Raw genomic sequence first — 18,556 nt, 5'->3', positions numbered from 1 at the left:
CCTGGAAGCCAGCAATAGTTGTTTTCAGACAGCTAATGCATGGTGAATTCATTATGATATAATCATCAAATATAAATAATACACATGATTTTGTGATTAGTCTTTTGAGAATTAATAATTAAAGACCACAAACATTAAGATCGATCCATCAGTTTTTTACAATATTAAAATTAGGTTAGTCTAAGTAAGAATGGCTTTCTGTCAGTTTTTGTTTTCTCCATAAGTGTGTGTGCTAAGTCACTTTAGTCATGTCTGAATCTTTGAAACAATTTGACTGGTGTATGCCATCCTTAAGAAAACTCTGGCTTCTCATTTATCTGTACATCTGGAAAGCATCTCTTGAGAGTCTTTTCCAATTTCCCACTAAAATGCCCACTTAAAGAGACTCCAGAGGAGAGGAACCATTACAACTGCCATCGTATTTCCATCTCATACCAACAGGAAACCCACTGCCTGGATCTGAAAATGGTGGATGTAAAGTCAGTCTAGGTTGAGAATAAAGCAAGTGATATGAACCAGAAAGTTTTGATATGGACCAGAAGACTATTCTGAAAAAGGAAGAAAACTATTTCAAACCCCTCTTGTTGTTTACTGCCTGGTTCAAAGGCCAAAAGCTTCAGCAACTAGAAAGCAGAACATCTTTGTAAGTTGCTTTTACTGTGGCTTAACATGGTATTCTGTCACTGACGATTTTTTTCCCTTACATTCTGTATTCACTCGTTGATTGCACTTCCCTGATAAGACTGGGGTGCCCTGAAGAAGAATGGAAACCGGTGGTGACTTTACTCACTGTAGCTAGTGTAGTCTCCACAGAACAGGGCTAGGATAGTAGAAAGAACCTGGGTGTGAGTGGGTGTGCTGAGACTTGTAACAGTAAGCGGAGGTAAGGAAATCCGTATGCCATGGCTAAAGGCAAGCACCAGACAATGTAGCATAGGATCTGTAGTATACAAAAGCTGTAGTATACAGATTCCAGAGTGCTGCTGCTGCTGCTGCTAAGTTGCTTCAGTCGTGTCCGACTCTGTGCGACCCCACAGACGGCAGCCCACCAGGCTCCGCCGTCCCTGGGATTCTCCAGGCAAGAATACTGGAGTGGGTTGCCATTTCCTTCTCCAGTGCATGAAAGGGAAAAGTGAAAGTGAAGTCGCTCAGCCGTGTCCAACTCTTAGCGACCCCATGGACTGTAGCCTACCAGGCTCTTCCATCCATGGGATTTTCCAGGCAAGAGTACTGGAGTGGGCAGAGTGCTAGCAACCTATATATTGAGAGGAAGAGTATCCTTCTGATGCACTAGGGATAAACTAAAATAAAACTTTAAAAAGTAATTTACATGGAACTTCCCTAGTGGCACAATGGGTAAGAATCTGCCTGCCAATGCAGGAGACATGGGTTTGATCCTTGGTCTGGGAAAATTCCACATGCCATGGAGCAGCTGAACCTGTGCACCACAACCCCTGAACCCTGCACACTCTAGTGCTGGTAAACCACAACTAATGAGCCCCTGTGCTGCAACTACTGAAGCCTTTGCTCCCTAGAGCCAGCAGGTTGCAACTACTGAGGTTGTGTGCTGCAACTACTGAAGCCCATGTGCCTAGAGCCTGTGCTGTGCAACAAAAGAAACAAGACAATGAGAAGCCAGTGCACCGCAACTAGTGAGTAGCTCTCGCTTTCCACAACTAGAGAAAGCCCCCAAATAAATAAATAAATATGGCAGTGTGTACATGTCAAGAATTTTTTTTTAAAAATCTAAAAAAAGTACTTATATAGCTATAAGAGAATTTAAAAATCATGTAATCATATCCAAAGTCTCAAGAAATATACCACTATCTCTTTTTGGAAAGCATAATAGAAAACTTAATTTGACTTCCTGAAAAAAGTGGTGAATAAAAATCAAGTGCCAAAAACTGAGAAACGTCATTATAAACGTAGTGAAAGTGAAAGTGGCAAAGTCGTGTCTGACTCTTTCGACCCCATGGACTATACAGTCCATGGAATTCTCCAAGCTAGAACACTGGAGTGGGTAACCTTTTCCATCTCCAGGGGATCTACCCAACCCAGGGATTGAACCCAGGTCTTCTGAATTGCAGGTGGATTCTTTACCAGCTGAGCCACAAGGGAAGCCCAAGAATACTACAGTGGGTAGCCTATCCCTTCTCCAGGGGATCTTCCCGACCCAGGAATTGAACGGGGGTCTCCTGCATTGCAGGCGGATTCTTTACCAACTGAGCTATCAGAGAAGCCCTATACATGTAAGGACAATATTATTTGAAGACTATTGAATTTAAAGATAATGATTGGAAATGTGGTTAGAAGACTAAATGATTCATAAAGGTTGATGAGGGTCCAGGAAAGGGAATGCAAGGTAAGGTTTCAATATCCCTTATCTTTCATGGCAGAAATTGAAAGACTCAACTTTATGCTGGGCTTGCATAGGACTGAAAAAGAAAGCTGGCAGTGAATCACAAGGAGTCAATTTGAATAATGTGATGAATGAAACTTCTACACATCTTGAGCTGTAAATCACAAATGGAAATTATCCATTCTATTAAAGTACTCAGGGCACATTTTAAAAAAACGTTTCAAGTTTATTTACTATAAACACTGTGATATACTAAAGGCAAACCCCTTAGGATGGCTTGATCTGGACCTCTGGGCCTGACTTCCCCTGCCACTCTAAGCCCCACCCACCACTTCCCAGCACCAGCTCTAGCTCCATCCAGAATCCTCAGCTTTTGGCCTCAAGTCAAACCCGCTTCTGGGATGATCCCTTGCCTTCCTCCCTCAGGCCACCTAGACTTGTGGCCTTTTTAAGCCCATCCTCTTCAGAGAGCCCATTTGTGGCTCACCCACTTCTCAGTCATCTTTCTCTTGCTGATTCAACCTCCTAATCGTTGCCTGAATATCTCATTTGACACAGTTGGATTCGGCTTTATATTGTTTCATTTTTATTGTTTTGTTTTGTCTCCATAAATTGATTTTAATTTCCAGAAGACATAGATGGCATCATCTCTACTCTTCTTTTAAAAAGTTTTTAATTAAAAAAATCTGCAAGCTCTTGCTCAATATTAATCACTTGGTTTGCTGAATGAACAAGAATAAAGATAGTAAGACCCTTTAGCAATGCTGAGTTACATTTTATCTTCATCTCCATGTTTTAATCTGTGATTTTTTTCCCCATAAATGTATTCTGGGAATTGAGCCATTGGTGTTTTATAGAACACATAATATTTTTGCTCTGAAAACAAGGCTAATCTTGTACTTCAGAATACTCATATAAGTGCAGTTAAAAAAAGGCAGACTTTTACATGGTCGTGCAGTAGGGGGTGGTGGTATGGGTTGACTTGTGTCATCATCTCCACCACCCGCCTGACAATTCATCAGATGAAGTTCTTACCTCTAGTACTGCAGAATGTGTCCTTATTTAGAAATGTGTGCATGTGTGTGTGTGTGTGTTTGCGCACACACATGTGTGTGCTAAGTCACTTCAGTTCTATCTGACTCTTTGCAACCCTGTGGATGGTAGCCCACCAAGCTTCTCTGTCCATGGGTCTCTTCAGGCAAGAATACTGGCATGGGTTGCCATGCCCTTCTCCAGGGGGTCTTCCAGTTCTAGGGATCGAACCCATGTCTCCTGCGGCTCATGCATTGCAGGCAGATTCGTTAGTGCTGAGCCACCAGGGAAGCCCAAAATTGGATATAAGGCCAATGCACATGTAATCAGTTAACCTCGGGTGTGGTCTTGCTGGAGTAGAGGGGACCTCTAATCCAGTATGAGTGGTGTCTTTTTGAAGAGGAAATCAGATACAGACACAAACACAGAGAGAACGATATGTGAAGAAGTCAGAGATCAGGTTAACGTATGTACAAGCCAAGTAACATCAAAGATGGCCGACAAACTACAAAAAACCAGGAGAGGAGCGTGGACAAATTCTCCCTCACAACCCTTGGAAGGAACCAACCGTGTCCATGCCTCCCTGTCAGGCTTCCTGCCTCCAGAACTGTGAGAATAAACTTATGTTGTCAAAGCTCCCCAGTCTATGATGCTTTGTTACTATAATCCTGGCACATTAATACAGCTGGTATTTTTTTTTTTTTTTTTTTTTTATTGAGTAAGAGATAGGGAAAAAACCCTTTTTTGTCTGTATGTTTACGTTAAAGTCTAGCTGACCCTTGAACAACATGGGGGTTAGAGGCGCCAACCTTCCCCAGTGGAAAATCCACCTGTGATTTTACAGTCTGCCTTGCATACCTGTGATTCTGAATCCACAGATTCAACCCATCACAGATTGTATAGTACTATAGTGTTTACCAGAGAGGCCTGGCGTGCTGCAATTCATGAGGTCGCAAAGAGTCAGACTCGACTGAGCGACTTAACTGAACTGATAGTGTTTACCATTAAAAAAAAAATTCATGTGTAAGTGGACCTGTATAGTTCAAGCCTATGTTGTTTAAGGATCAACTCTTGTTGTTCTTTCCTTGTAACTTAAATCACCAAGTGAAACCCAGGTTGAAAAGGTTCTGTGTCTGTACCTCATTGTCCTGGAGGACTCTTGGCAGCTTGTGAGACCTGGTATACCAGATACTCGGACTTGGGACAAAGGGGTGTTCCATACATTGGGAGGTCAGTTTTTGGTTTTCTGTAATGTGATTATAAGAATGAAATGTGTGTGGGTTTTGTGTTTGTGTGTGTGTATGTGTTTTAACAAAAATGACATATACATCTGAAACCATAGGATTATGCTTATGAAGATATTTTGTGACTAGAGTTTTCCATCAGCTGCATGAATTTACTAGTCACCATGGCTCTCTCATGCTCAGGACTGACCTCTATGATCTTGGAGTTATCCTTGGAAAAGACTTCTGCAGTTCAACAGGCTGAAAATGAAACTCAGGCCCTTGCTTAGGAATGGACTTTGGACTCTCTTGGTGTTGTCTTCTTCCTCCAAATTAATTTGTTACTGTGCTGGTTTCCTAGGGCTGCCATAAAATAGTAGCACAATCTGGGTGGCTTAGAACAATGGAAATTTATTGTCTCATAGATCTGGAGGCTAGAAATCCAAGACCAAAGTATCAGCAAGGTATCTGAAATGTGTTGGAGAGGAATCCTTCGTTGATTCTTCTAGTTTGTAGCAGTCTCAGACATTCCTTGGTTTGTGACAGTGTAGTGATTCTGGCCGTTTGAGGATTTTGTCAGCCAGTTTAGAGATTATCTCATTCACACTAGAATGAGGCAATCTTGTTTGCCATTCAGGCATTTCTGCAGAACCATCCGGTGTTTTTCTGGCCTGAGATACTTGCTGCCTGTTTCAGCAGGCTGTACCGTGGGAAGACACTGGAGGTGGAAAGAAAGGCTTGAGTATGAATCCTAATCTGGCAAGCAGCTTCACTTTACCAACCTCTGTTTTCTCAAAGTGAGAGGTTGGGGACATCTACAAGACCCTCCTTACTTCTAACACCCCTTGCAAATTTGGGGATCTGACACCAATTGTCAATTCAAAGATTCAGAGACCACCCTTAGGTTCGATGATGCACTAGAAGGACTCCTAGAATTTACTTAAAGCTGTTCTATTCACAGTTATGGTTTAGTACAGGGAAAGAATGGGGCTTCCCTGGTGGCTCAGATGGTAAAGAATCTGCCTGCAATGCAGGAGACCTGGGCTGGGAAGAACCCCTGAAGAAGGGAATGGCTACCTACTCCAGTATTCTTGCCTGGAAATTTCATGGATAGAGGACTCATGAGGTCACAGAGAGTCAGACATACCTGAGAGACTTTCACTTTCAAGTGTTAGTTGCTCAGTCATGTCTGACTCTTTGCGACCCTATGGACTGTGACCCACCAGGCTCCTCTGTCCATGAGATTTTCCCAGCAAGAATGGAGTGAGATGCCATTTCCTTTTCCAGGGGATCTTCCTGACCCAGGTATCAAACCCAGGTTTCATGAATTGCAGGTGGATCCTTTACTGTCTGAACCACCAGGGAAGCCCTTCACAGAGAAAGAATATAGATTAAAATCAGCCAAAGGAAGAGGTGCAGAGTCCAGGAGCATTCCATCATGGAGCTTCCAGGTGTCCTCTCCTATGGAGAGTGGGCATACTGCTTTCCTGGCAATGATGTGTGACACAGGCATAGAGTGTCACCAACCAGGGATGTTCACTGGAGCCTTGGTGTCCAGAGTTTTTATGGGGACTCCCATCAGGTGGACATGGCTGACTTTGGCTGTGTCTGCTTGCAGGAAGCTGAGCTGAAAGCATGTGACCCTCACTCTAAGTCAGGATGTCACCATGGTCCCCAGCAAAACAAAGACACTCCAGTCAGGCTTGACATTCCAAGTGTTTAGAAATTATCTCTGGAGAGCTGAGGGCTAAACTCAGACCTCATTTTGAGCAAGGTTAAATTCTCTACTACATACATTAGAAAAAGGGGATAAATAACCCTTAGAGGCCCTTTTCGGAAAAGGCAATGGCACCCCACTCCAGTACTCTTGCCTGGAAAATCCCATGGACAGAGGAGCCTGGTAGGCTGCAGTCCATGGGGTTGCTAGGAGTTGGACACGACTGAGTGACTTCACTTTCACTTTTTACTTTCACACATTGGAGAAGGAAATGGCAACCCACTCCAGTGTTCTTGCCTGGAGAATCCCAGGGGTGGGGGAGCCTGGTGGGCTGCCGTCTATGGGGTCACACAGAGTCGGACACGACTGAAGTAACTTAACAGCAGCAGCAGAGGCCCTTTTAGTCTTTATAATCTACAATGGTATAAATCTGAAGCCCTGCCTCAGGGCATGGCCACTGTTGCCTTGTTTCTGGACTATCAGTTCTGCTCTTAAGTGCCTTCTTTTCAGCCTTCTCTGGGGTTTTCATTATGGTCAGATTGTCATGGTGGCATGCTGATGCTGTGTGTGTGATATGTCCCAGGGTTTAGGACTGGCTCAGAAGGGAAGTTATATCTGGCTAATGAGTACCTGTTAATTATTGTATGACATAATTTTATGCATTTAGTGCTTAAGATTTAGCAGGAGGCAGTATGTGAAAAATACGTGTTAAGAGGATGTTAGAATCCTTACATTCAGGCCTAGAGAAATGAGTACTTATTTAATGCCAGTTACCTGTGTCCCTAGGGTGCCAGCACGATGAATTAATATTCTGTTTCATTTGTGGAGATATTTAGAAACATTAACGCCTTTGGTCCTCATGTGAAAAAAAATCTCTATGAGAATTGAAAGCATTACAGCAGAAAATCTTGATACCACATTTCCTGTGAGCTCAGCATTAATTGCACCCAATTTAGTCAGAAGATTTTTCTGATTCAAATCAAACTCGAGCAAATCCAGGCAGGGCAACCTTGAAGGCTATATCACTACTCCTCTAATTTCCCAGGGGACTCAGAAATTAAGTAGAAGCCCTGTCCCAGGCTCAGCTGTTTGGACATACATGGTTTGCAAAGAGATTCTTTTATGCCAAATTCTCTTAGAAGCTTATGGGAACCGTTCAGATGATTAATATTCCAAATATTCTTGTCTGGTTGGGTCCTACCCTTTTATTCAGTGAGATTGGACTTTTCTAGTTTTATCCTCCCATGTTTGTCAAGACTACATTCGTATCTACCCTTCTGAGTGTCGGTTGTAAAAGTTGGTCTCCATTATACAAAGCTTGGATTAAGGGGCTGTGCTTGCATGATGAGTCACTTCAGTCGTGTCCGACTCTTTGTGACCCTATGGACTGTAGCCCACCAGGCGCCTCCGTCCATGGAATTTTCCAGGCAAGAATATTGGAGTGGATTGTCATGCCCTCCTCCAGGGGATCTTCTCAACCCAGTGACTGAACCCATGTCTCTTGTGTCTCCTGCACTGACAGGTGGGTTCTTTACCACTAGTAACACCTGGGAGGTGCCATCATGTTGGAGCACCTACTTACTGTGTGCCAGACACTCTGCAAGGTATGCTTCTTTACAGGTGAGAAAAATCAGGCTCAGAGAGGCCAAGAAAATCACTGAAGGCCAAACAAGGTTAAGAGGAAGTGAAAGTGTTAGTTGCTCAGTTGTATCCAACTCTCTGCACACCCCATGGACTGTAGCCTGCCAGGCTCCTCTGTCCATGGGATTCCCCAGGCAAGAATACTGGAGGAGGTTGCTATTCCTTTCTCCAGGGGATCTTCCTGACCCAGGGATGAAGGCAAGTCTCCTGAACTGCAGGCAGATTCTTTTGCTGTCTGAGCCACCAGGGAAGCCCTAAGTGGAAGAGTGAGGATTTATTTGCACTGAGGCCTATGTTCTTGCTTCTGCTTCAAGTGTTAGAAATTCACTTCATCCAAATGATGCCCCCGCTGATACACTAACTGGTCAGAGTGCATCAAACCAGGAAAAGCATGTTCTGCAGGAAAGTAACTGCCGCCTTTCTCTTGATGGTGTGTATTTATGGATATCATCAGTTGCTCAACATTTCTGTTTTATCTAAAAAGAATTTTGTTTTATTCAGTGGCATGTTCCTTGTGAATAAAATGACAAGAGGCCATTATTGAATCTGCTTCTTTGCTGTCTTCATAGAAAGTGTGATTCAGATCAAAAATCAGTATTCATCTCTTGCTAACATGTCTCTGGTTCATATGTGCTTTTATTCAAACATACATTATTAGTGAATTTAACCATAAACTAATAACTGTTGTGTTTGAATTTTTAACTACCACATTCTTGCCCTTGAGGAAAAAAATTGAATTAAAAAATGCTTAGTTTGTGTTTATGTGCTTGCTTCTTCTAATTAGGATGTGCCTCTAAACAATTAGTATCTCAGATTGATCATTGGAAGGTTTTAGAAGGTCAGAATATCAGCTGATCTATGACTGATTCATATTCAGCCAGTATGTGGCTATTGAACTTTTCCTGTAAGTCACCATTTTTCATCTTTATAAGTAGGAGATGTGTGCCACCATTCAAATTAGCATTGATTAGGAAGGGCCAGGGGAATTTCCTTCTCCTTTTTCAGAATGGTTTTCTCAGGCAGAACAGAGAAGCTTCAACCGTTCAGCGGCTGTTGTCTGTCCTCTTTTCTCCCTGTAAAATAGTTCTTGGTTTGCAGTCATCTTCCTTCCGCCAGACCTGAACCATAAAAATAGAAACAAATTAGATGTGTGTCAGAAATGAAATATCTTCTGCTTATTGAGAGTTTAAAAATAATCTTCATAATTAGCGTTTCATATCCTGGAAACTCCTGCTGTTGTGCTTGTTCACACACAGGGACTTTTCACCCCCAGTGCATCCTGCACCCCCACAGACACCTGGAGAAATCAACTGCTCCTATGATAGATATTGATACATTTGAATTATTTGATTACTTTTTATAAAAAAAAATTGGAGTACAGTTGCTTTACAATGTGTCAGTTTCTGCTGTTATAGCAAGTGAATTATTTTATTCAGTGGTAAAGTGCTCATCGAGGAGCCCCAACCTGTTGAGGGTGTGTTGTTGTTGTTCAGTCCCTAAGTCACGTCCGACTCTTTGCAACCCCATGGACTGAAGCACTCCAGGCTTCCCTGTCCTTCACTGTTTCCCAGAGTTGGCTCTCATTCATGTCCATTGAGTCACTGATGCTATGTAAGTGTCTCACCCTCTGTCGTCCCCTTCTCCTTTTGCCTTCAATCTTTCCTAGCATCGGAGTCTTTTCCAATGAGTTGTCTCTTTGCATCAGGTGACAAAAGTATTAGAGCTTGAGTATCAGTACTTCCAATGAATATTCAGGGTTGATTTCCTTTAGGAGTGACTGGTTTGATCTCCTTACAATCCAAGGGACTCTCAAGAGTCTTCTCCAGCACCACAGTTCAAAAACATCAATTCTCTGGCACTCAGCCTTCTTTATGGTCCACCTCTCACATCTATACATGACTACTGGAAAAACCATAGCTTTGATTATATGGACCTTTGTCGGCAAAATGATGTCCTTGCTTTTTAATTCACTGTCTAGGTTTGTCATAGCTTTCCTTCCAAGGAGCAATTAGCCCACCAGGTTCCTCTGTCCATGGGATTTTCCAAGTAAGAATACTAGAGCAGGTAACAATTCCCTTCTCCAGAGGATCTTCTCAACCCAGAGATTGAATCCAGGTCTCCTGCATTGTAGGCAGATTCTTTATGTATTAGACACCAGAGAAGTCCATTGGGGATATATCGGCCTTTAAAATAAAAGTCAGCAATTTTCCCAGAAAAATGAATTTATTTGGGAATAGCAGAGGAGCTGCAATTTGAGACATGCAAGCTATGGCAGAGCCATAGGTAATTCTGGTAAAGAAAGCAGAGGAACATTCCTTTACAGAGAAAATGGAGGAAGTTGGGAAGGGCTGCTTTGAAAAAGACCCCGTTGGAGGAAACTAAGAGTTCATGGTGGTGTTATTCATCGTTGGCTGGGACTGTTCCTGGCAATGAGAAAATCTTCCTTTCTCCTGCTGGTGTGGTAAAATAGTAACCTTCCTCTTGGAAGTGCAACCTACGTCTCTTCCTGCTTGGGGTTAGTAGTAAGGAGTGGTAGAGTGAGAGAGCGCCCCCTTCAGGACTTCCTGACTCCATTGTAAATGAGATTTCCCTTTAAGTTTTGTATTTGCAAGCATGACATGGATCTTTTTCCTTCTGTGGCTGACACCTCACCTCCATGAAACTGAGCAGTGAGATCCTTTTGAGGCATCTCAGATTTTATAACTTTTAAACTACATTTGATTATTTAAGAAGAGTCACGCCAGTATGCTTTAATCTTGGCTCTTCAGACATAAACGCATAGTTGAGGTCTTCCTTCCTTCCCTTTCCCTCAGTGGGCTAAATTTGTGATGATATCACTTGGTATAGTGTGTGTGTGTGTGTGTATGTGTGTGTGAGAGAGAGAGGGAGGGAGGAAGGAAAACATAGGCACCAAGACACAGAGTGACACCTAGAGATTGGGAAGGAAGGGACCCCCTCCCCAACCCTTTTTAAATTCTCTGAATAGAGTCAGGAAGCAGTAGAAAAAAGCAAGCTTCTCTTTCTGTGACTGCTCATTTGAGGTGTGTTTCCGATCACTGATAATCTATCTACATGTGAATGCAGCCTCAGAAGTCAGTACCTCAGTTAGTCCCACTGATGAGGGCTTCAATCCTGAAAGGTTTAGCTGATGTCAGTGGACACTTGGCTGTAACTTCTGACTGGTGGCCAGGGTGGCCAGGCTAGTGTTTTACTGATTGGCTTGCTTCTTTAGCCCCTGGGCAAAATCCTCAGCAAGTTGGTCACCTGCAGTTTCACATCTGCTCCTCACAGCCTTGATTTAGGGACTGTTGTATGAGATTTATGAACTCACATTTCTTTTCTTTTCTCTTCCCAGCTGCACTGCCAGGCAACTTCTCTTCAGTGCTACCTTTTAAATCTAGGAGTGGTGTGGACAGTCTGCAAGTCTGTTGCTAAATAGATGTCCACAACGGAACTAGGGGTTGGTTTCTCTGTTCTTGAAGATGCTTCCAAACTTTATGAGTCTGTATCTTGGCATCCCATCCCCTTCCTTTTGACAGGAAACGTAGGGAGAGGGATATGCCTGGGATGTGCCTCTCAGAGGTGGTTTCCATTGGCCTCTCGGTCCTCCTCCAGTATTTTTAATGGCTCTTGGCTCCAACCTCAGAAACTGATTCTGAACAGAGTTCTGTCTCTCCTGTAATTGCTGTCTACTCAGCAATATCTAGGGGTCAGAAAAGTCTTTGATCTGTACCTTTCTGTCCATTCTGATACATTTTATGAATCACCAAGTTTGTCTCTTTTTCTGTGTTAGTTTGTAACCCGAGAAAATAGGGGGTTGATAAAGCATCAAGTTATAGAACATTTAAATAGTCAGTGCCATAGAGTTCATCGCCCAGCTTCCCAGAATGTGAGTCATTGCCTTTCTGATATTATGACACAGTTTGTAACAAATATAAAATGGCAGAGTTTCATTCTCCTCTAGCGGTTGTCAGACTCTGAGAATAAAACATATTTCCAGAGTTTTCTGTTCTCTTAATGGTCTCAAATTTTAAATTTCTTTGATTTTTATAAAGTGAAAGCAGAATGTTTTTCTTTCTGTCTTTGTTGATGGCTTATGTTGTCTAAGCAGGAAGAGCCTGACTCATTAAGACCTTAACATTTTTGGTAGAACTATAAAGTCCTTTTCAACTTTTTAATCTGAATATCTGGAAAGTCAGATATATTGAGTTAGACTTGAAATTGGGTAATTCTTTGATGTGTTTTCAGATCAACTAAAACGTTATGAAATCCTAAATCAGTGTATTTCCTTTCTCTTTCACATCTTTAAAAATAATTAAGCAAATATAGATGAGTCAGTACATTCCTATCCCTTTAAATACATTTTTAAAAAGATATAGCATGGAACATTTTGGATAAATATTCAGTGTGGAATGAGGGGGCTTGGAAGAGCTGAAGTTGTAGAAGCAGTGTTAATTTAGGAAACAGCCCAGTTATGCATGGGAATTATTTGCTGCTAATGTCTGACTGTTTTCCTATGGTATGGGTGACAGACATTTTCTTTTTGTTTATTATCTCAAGCCTTTTGAATACTGGCAGGCCTGATACTTAGGAAAATTTATACTCTATGGTTAATGTCCTATTTCTTTTTATCTTATGGAATTTAAGTGTTTTCTTCCTTTGATTATATGCATACAATGGGTACTTGTAAAAATCACCCTCAAGTGATTCAGCCGTTAGATTAACACACCCATTTGCCAAACAAATTCCCCAGAGTCTATTGGAATAAAGAAGAAATCACAAGAAAACAAGCTAAGCTTAAGCACTTTCTTTCGTTTTTTCCTTTTGAACCCCACAATTTCCTGCTGTGTCTTGGGATCCACTCCAAATTAATCTACTGCTAAAGCAATCATTTTGAACACTGAGAATAAAAAATAAAAAGATCTGCATTCACAGAAGGAGGAGTGTGAATAAGGGCATTCCCAAAAAGGTGTAAACATTGTAGGCATTTGTTCAAGATAGGTTGTTAAAAATCAGCACACATGCCAACATCCAGGAAAGGGGGAAAGACCATTTTGAAAAGCAAGCATGTATATATCACTTTGCCCAGCAGTATCACTGCTTCCACTACTGTGCTAAAACCAGTAATAGCTCCTTAAAGTGCATAACTTTCACCCAGGTTTTTGCTTGGTATTGATTGGCGTTATCTAATTTCACATGTTATTTTTATAAGTATTCAGATTTCTGAACTAGTGTGGGTTGTGCTCATGAAAAAGTGTAGCTGAAAATCTATATTAGGATTCTCAGAGAAATAGAACCAATATGATTATCTATCTGTCTATGTATCTGTCTAGCCATCCATCCATCCATTCATCCATCTATCTGGAACTTGATGTATTATAAGAAATTGGCTCACATAACTATGAAGACTGGCAAGTCTAAAATCAGCAGAGCCAGTGTCCCAGTTCAAATCTGAAGGCTGGAGGTTGCTGTAGAGACAGAAATAGCCAGTGTCCCAGTTTGAAGGCTATCAAGCAGGAATAACTGATGTTTCTCTGGGGAGGATGACTTATGGATCATTTCATCATTTCTACAGAAACAACAGTGCCATTTTTTAATTCCTGAGTTTCACTGTTTTGTGAATGAGTCTGATGAGAACTGATTAGGGTGTAAGAATTCATAATAAATTCTATGGATCTTGACCTATTGTCAAAATAGGTTTAAAAATCATTTTAGCTATGTTTCATTGCAAGTATCACGTTCTTTAAATATATTTAAATACCTGCTTTGTATTAATATTAATAACTAAAGAATACATGCTAAGTCACATCATTCGTGTCCAACTCTGTGCAAACCCATGGATTATAGCCTACCAGGCTTCTCTGTCCATGGGATTTCCCAGGCAAGAATACTGAAGTGGGTTGCCATGCCCTTCTCCAGGGGATCTTCCTGACCCAGGGATCAAACCCACATCTCTAACCTCTCTTGCATTGGTAGGCGGGTCCTTTACCCTTAGTGCCACCTGGGAAGCCCAACTAAAGAATAGGTCGAAACATCAAAATCACAAAGTGAAAGTTGATACTTTTAGAGAGTTAAGTTCTTTTGAGCTCAGTACTAAGTTCTCTTCCTCCTTTCTAGCTAAACTCTCCTGTGGGCTATCTCAAGAGACTCATGATTTTAATATATTCTTCATGCTGATAATATCAAAATATGTTTCTCTGGCTCTCACTTCTACAGCAAACACCAGATTAATTCATATAACTGCTCATCAGTATCTCCAGTTAAATAGCCTATTAGCTATTAAGCTTCATATATCCAGGGTAGAATTTGTAGTCATTTGCCCTCCAAAATTTGATCATCACCCAGTTTTCCCCATTATAATTAATGACTTCTCTTTATCCTGTAGCTTAGATGTGCTGGATTGTATTTCTAAGTGACCACAATGACCACATTCTGCATGCCTTTCTTATAATGTGAATTTTGCTCTCCTCCAATGAGAGGTGGGGTCTGTATTCTCTTTCCTTGAAACTTGGTGGGGACTTGTGACTGTCTTCACAAATGGAGTACAGTGCACATGATGCTTGATGGCAAATGGTAAAACGGCTTCCATCTGGCTCTCTCTCTTTGGGAATGCTTGCTCTGGGCTAAGCCATGCACCATGATGCAAAGAAGCTGAAGCTAGTCCACACAGTATGGAGTGGTGGGTATGGAGAAGCACTGAGGTCCCCCACTCAAGCCAGAATTAGCTGCCATAGCTGTGAATGAACAAGACTTCAGTTTCTTCCTGCCCCCAGCTTTTGAGATATGTAACTGAGGGCTTGGATGCTCTGGGGCAGAGAATACTGCTCAACTTTGGATGATTTTTGTATAATTCTCAGGGAGGAAGAAATTTTCTCCTGCCCATCTTGGTTCTCCTGGATAGTCTAAGAATTAAATTGACATGAGACAGATTAACTGGAGAAAATCAAAGAAGAGTTTAATAACATGTATGCAAGGGAGAGATCCAGAAAAACTGAGTAACTTGTCAAAATGGCTGAAACTCTCACCTTAAATGTCATCTTCAGCTAAAGGGAAAAGAGGATGTTGGGTTGTGGTTTTGGGGGCTTCAAAGGAGCGGATGGCAATTCACACGTAAATTGAAAAGCAAGTATTTGGTATTAATGTTTGGTGGACCATGTGGAGACAATGAGTCATGGAAAGGACTCTGATATCTGGGCTCTGCTGAGTTTCTTTCATTATACTTAGCACATATGCTTTGCAAATGTCCCTGGTGATAGCTCTGTTCTGGGAACAGGTCCTCTATGTAAATTATTTTAGGCAGATGGGGGAAGGTCAAGGTTTCTTCTTGAGTCTTTTGAGCCTTGATTGTTTTCAGCTCAAATTAATCCACTTGCCAAAGAGATATTTTTGGTTGGTAAATTTTGCTCCCCTCTACAACCATAGTAACTAGATCATTGCTAAAAATACACTGTCCATCCAGATCCCTCTTTTTCACTCACCACTCACATCAGTACATTTTACAAGTCTACTTTCAAAATATTGCCTGTATGTTGACCTCTTCCTGTCCTCACAACCATGATCTATTGCCTTATCTACTGAATACATTTTGTAACTAGTTTCTCTTTCCCTGCTATAGATTATATTCTCCAGTTAGAAGCCAGATTGATCTTTTAGAAACATGAATGAGATCATGTCTCTTGCTCAAAACCTCAAATGTCTTCCTGTCACATTTAGCATACTACCCAAGGCTTTCCCATTCCCCGTAAGGCCCTTCGTTACCTCGTGCCGATCCTTTCCCCTGAATTCTCTCCTAACACTCTTCTCCATACTTACGATGCTCAAGCCACACTAACCTATAACTCTTCCTCAGGTCAACTTAAAAGATGCACGACGTGAGAGTTATGAGCTAAGTTTTATTTGGGGCCAAATGAGCACTGCAGCCCGGGAGACAGCACCTCAGATAACTCTGAGAGACTGTTCCAAAGAGGCAGTGGGGGAAAGTCAATATATAAGATTTTGGTGAAGAGGGAGTTCAGAGCAGTCAAGTGTTTACTTTACAAACAGTTTTCTGCTAGTCAGGAGGAGCTGATGTCACTAAGAAGGGATTTAGGGATTTTCTAGATATGAAGAGATGCAAGTCTTGGATCATGAAATCAGTTCCTGAAAATATCTAACCATCTAAAGACCCGTTCCACCAGTTTCCCTGGAGCACAGAGTGCCCCATTCTCCACCTCGAATTCCCCTCAGGGGGTGTTGAAGGTCAGCAGCTGCAGCAGCACAGGGTTCAATCTCCACAGAGGCAGATGGCAAATGCCCTTGTTTTTGTTCAGTCCCTGGCAAATGCTCTTGGCAAGCACCAATTTGTAGCTGACACTTAAAACATCCATTTCTGAGCGAGAGATAGCTAATAGCAGAATACATGCCTGACCTTCAGTAAGTCTGGAATTGCCCCTGGGTCTATGATGTCCAAATTGCTTTACATTCAATGAGATTAATTTTTACCAATGACATGGTACTTCTTGGATAGTCTTATTAGGAAACAAGTGTGCTGCCTCCATTCTCCAGATACAAAGCACTCGATAGCCCCAGGCAATGGCAAAATTGCAGGGTGGAAGGAGCCTGGGTCCCTGAATCACCAAATGGAAGAAAGCTGTCTACCAACCAGGAACCCCTGCATCTGACTGAATGAAACCTACTGTGTTAAGTTACTGAAGTTTTTGGGTTTATTCATTGTAGCAGCTGGTATTTCTGTGTCTCATACAACATTATTTCCTCTTCACAGCCTTTATACATGTGACTCTTTCTGTCTGAAGGACTCTTCCCTCCCTTACATCTTTCAAGACCGTGCTTGAATTTAAAATAATACATTCTCCCACCTCTGCCCGTGCACAGTGGCACTTTCTATACTATTATATTACTTATCTATTACTGTTGTTTTTTTTTTTTTGCTTTATTGTACTTATCACTAGCCTGGTAGGCTACAGTCCACGGGGTCACAAAGAGTTGGACACGACTGAGTGACTTCACTTTCTCTTTCACTTTGCCAGAAAGTAAGGTTCATAATGACAGGGACGTCATCTGTCTTTTTGTTACTTTGTCCCCCGCACCGTTGTGGTTCCTGGCATGTAACGAGTACTCTGCAAATCCTTGTAGAATAAATAGATGGGGGGACATTATATCCAGTAGTCTAGTAATAGGAAAGAAATGTTGGGAATTAGGGTCCTTCATAATTAAGTTAGCATTACTCAGTGAATCACTCAACTTCTTTGTGCCTTAGTTCCCACAATCATCAAATGGGGATGAAAATATCTGTTTCATGGAGTAGTTGTGATGAGTAAATACAATTTGTATGTGACCTGCTGAACCCTTGATGGCCTTGCAAATAAATATGTGTTTTTTCCTTTCTTTGTTTTGTTCTTATGAAAGTTTTGGGGGAAATACTGTGAACCTTAACACTCCTAAATAATTTGGAACATATTTGGCATAAATCTCATAGGGTAGTCTTTCTGGATTGGAGTAGTCGAGCCGTTTATACTGTTATAACTGAGGATTTCTTAGATACTCTGACAGATACTCAAGCAGGAGCTTCTACAGCCCTGGCAAATATTTAGACCATTGCACCATCTCTAAATGCTATGTTACAATGACCACATTCTATTTTGATGGTGCTGTGCAAGTTCTACCTTTATTAATTTCTGGGAGGATCATGAGTTCACAGTTTGGGGGAGAGGGAGATGTGTATATGACAAATCTTTGCTTATTTAGATTTCCAGGAAGCAAATAGAATTTTTTGCAGAGTGGCCAATTCAGGAAAAAAACATGTTTATAAGCCATTGTTATTTTGTTTTCTAATTAAAAAATTATGAATAAAACATGTGCATTTCCTTGTAATACTGAAAAATACTGGCAAACATGACATTCTCTTTTCACCTCTTTTGTTTCCTGTTCCAGGCAGAGTTGGAACTGTTCAGTAATTTACTCAGTGACTATCTAAAGGAGGTGATATTGCCCACAATGGGGCAAAGATTCATTTTTGGGAGGAGTGAAAATTTTCTTCTCATTTTATGTATAAAGTATAGATATACATAAAGTATGCAAACAGATATACAATATATCTGAGGTATTAAAATTTCACAGTGGGATTTTATTGGGGGGTGATTAGGAAAGTTTGTATCTAAAGAGGGTCCTTAGGGGTCTGATAAGTAATAGTTAATAAACACTGAAAATAATGGTTCATAAACACTTGTTTAATATTTTCACTTAAGTCCCCCTTTATGTACCTGCACACTATATGTATACATATTTTTATTGCTGACTTTTATAGTCATCAGAGAAATAATACTGATTATATTTTATTTAACTTTTTAAAACTTTTTTTCTGTCCTATTTCATTTAGGTCCCCCCCAAATTTTTGGCAGATTTTTACATTCTGTAAAATAGATGACCTATACTTTAGATATTACCCTGCTGATGGGCGTTTTGCAATTGTAGTGTTAATAGGTATTGTCTATCCTGCATTCTCTTCCCCCTTTTGTCCTTTCTAAGAAGTCCCATTTTATTTTATTTTATTTTATTGTTTGTTTTTTAAAAATTGGAGGCACTTTA

The 18,556-nt window shown here is 41.2% G+C and overlaps 1 protein-coding gene and 1 long non-coding RNA gene across 2 annotated transcripts in view; one reads left to right on the top strand and one right to left on the bottom strand.

The window, feature by feature from the left end:
- The window catches only part of NRG3 (neuregulin 3), a 1,196,705-nt gene that overhangs the window by 78,513 nt on the left and 1,099,636 nt on the right, over positions 1-18,556 (top strand). The window lies entirely within an intron of this gene.
- The window catches only part of LOC145535199 (uncharacterized), a 92,092-nt gene continuing 81,978 nt past the window's right edge, over positions 8,443-18,556 (bottom strand). The window contains exon 3 of the long non-coding RNA XR_014075330.1: positions 8,443-9,090. This is a non-coding gene — a long non-coding RNA (uncharacterized LOC145535199). The remainder of the gene's footprint in view (positions 9,091-18,556) is intronic.

This window comes from Giraffa tippelskirchi, chromosome 2 (genome assembly GCF_054371585.1).
Source record: "Giraffa tippelskirchi isolate mGirTip1 chromosome 2, T2T-mGirTip1v1.2.pri, whole genome shotgun sequence".
NCBI lineage: Eukaryota > Metazoa > Chordata > Mammalia > Artiodactyla > Giraffidae > Giraffa > Giraffa tippelskirchi.
Note: the sequence above shows the minus strand (reverse complement) of the source record. Positions and strands in the feature narration are given on the sequence as shown.